Source organism: Terrapene carolina, unplaced genomic scaffold (assembly GCF_002925995.2).
Source record: "Terrapene carolina triunguis isolate 2854851 unplaced genomic scaffold, T_m_triunguis-2.0 Scaffold33911, whole genome shotgun sequence".
In the NCBI taxonomy this organism is placed as follows: domain Eukaryota; kingdom Metazoa; phylum Chordata; order Testudines; family Emydidae; genus Terrapene; species Terrapene triunguis.
This window is the reverse complement of record NW_020698262.1, coordinates 4,143,699-4,145,961: the sequence shown is the minus strand read 5'-3', so window position 1 is coordinate 4,145,961 and position 2,263 is coordinate 4,143,699.

The following is a 2,263-nucleotide window of genomic DNA, read 5'->3' as shown; positions in this document are numbered from 1 at the left end:
ATTTGAATTTCATTTCCTGTTTGCCCAGCACAGGAAATGAAATTCAAATGTTCGCGGGGCTTTTCCTGTCTACCTGGCCAGTGCATCCGAGTTCAGATTGCTGTCCAGAGCGGTCACAATGGTGCACTGTGGGATAGTTCCCGGAAGCCAATAGTGTCGAATTGCAGCCACACTAACCCTAATTCGAAATGGCAATGTCGATTTTGGCGCTACTCCCCTCGTCGGGGAGGAGTACAGAAATAGATTTTAAGAGCCCTTTATTTCGAAGTAAATGGCTTCGTTGTGTGGACAGGTGCAGGGTTAATTCGATTTAATGCTGCTAAATTCGAACTAAACTCATAGTGTAGACCAGGCCAAAGGATGAAATGAATATTTACTCCAATAATCAGTTCCAAACTAATTAGGAAGGGAGGATGGACATCAAATGAGCCCCTGGAAGACAAATACTAATATGCCCCAGCCAAAGGTTTCTAGTTGAAGGAAAACAAGACCCCTTTATACTTAGCAAAAAAAAAGGAGGAAATCAGAAAACTTTTCTAGCTGTATAGTGAGATTAGCTATACTCCTTGCAGTAGTCACAGGTTTAGTCCTACAAGATTATTTGACATGTCATTAAGTAAGTCATTAAACATGTTTAGTACCAAAACCCCCCAAAACAATTCACTGAACTGTGTGGAGGTTATACATGTGTAAAATGATGTTACAGTGACAACTGCCATCTAATATGCACACCAAAAAAGGTGGATGACAAATATAAGACACTAATAGCAGGAAAACAAACATATTTAGACTGCATTTTTTACTCTTATAATATAGGAATACCAATAGGGATACGAAAGACAGGCTGGTACTCTCACATATGCCTAGAAAATATACTTTGGTCAGGGTATTCTTATATAACAGAATTCTTTGTTCATATAAAAGACAGAGGTGTCAACTCCAGGCTTGCAGGTTGGATCCAGGCCATTTGACATATTGGGCTCACGTGGCACATTTAAATTCGTCAGAATCTGAGCCTTCATCTTTTTAATTAAAATAATTTTCTAGTGCATTGAAATGCAAAAAAACTCTGACCTTTTAAAGGGTGAACCAAGTATAAGCCAATACAGTGTTCTGTTCTTGAATCTGCAGAGAGCCATTGAAGCCTCATCTCAGGGTTAACAGCCTAATGATAATACATTTATATGTCAGCATCAACTATTTAATTGCTGAACTTTTTAGCAGATGATGCCCCTGGGATAGAATATTCACATGAAGAATAAATTTGAGATGTGTCTGGTTGTTTTTTGGTACATATCAATGCTAAAACTCCAGATTAAAGAGGCTGCAGGATTAATGTCAACTACCAGAAATTTAAGCAGAAGTGCAACACATATGTTCCAGTCACTTAGGCTTTACATTGCCTTTGTTCCTTGAAAACTGATTTTACATTGCATTTAGTTCCAGAATGAGTATTTTTTCTAAATGATTATTTCATCACTACAGCAAATAATATCTTAAAGACTACCAAGTGAAGAATAAAAGCAATAAATGTGCTCTAGTTTAAGTCAAATTAGTATGCTGCTTACCTAAGAAATGGAGCCTTGAAGCAGTCCACCTGGAAATACACTTCTTTGCATTAAGACAGAGAGATCATTCTGCCTCCAACCAAGCACAGTGACAGGAACAGTGAAAGCTACCACAGGGTGGGAATTCTTTTGAGATTACTAAAATGTATGATTAAAAGATGTTACACCTGATTCCTTATTACCTCAGTCACAAGTTTCATTGTATTCTAAATGGAGTCATGTGTCTCTACCTACTATACATCAAGCAACACTTTTTGGAGATTGTTCTCTCCAAAAATCACTACTTGTAAAACTAAACATTGTAGTTTCAATTTCAAACCTGCCTCCATGTACTGATTTGACAGAGTCAAATTTTATAATGAGAATGCAATTCTGAATTATAAAAACAATACCAATGTGACCTAGATATTTCTTTTCCAGATGCATGCAGTTATTTTCACTCAGAGGCAGAATGATTTAAAAAATGTTTTAACTATTGCTTTTGCCTTTGTACCTGTACATCACTGGCATAATGATGCTAGTAGGGTATTTGATTGCTCCAAGAAACATAAACATATAAACTTAGGTTCATCCTTTAATATATGTTTCAGTTAGGTGCAGTTGAAAGTACATTTCCACAGACTGACCAGAATCTGGTCTTTAGTAGTACCCTAAACAGAAAGCACCAACATTCTAATTATTTTTGGTACCCATCT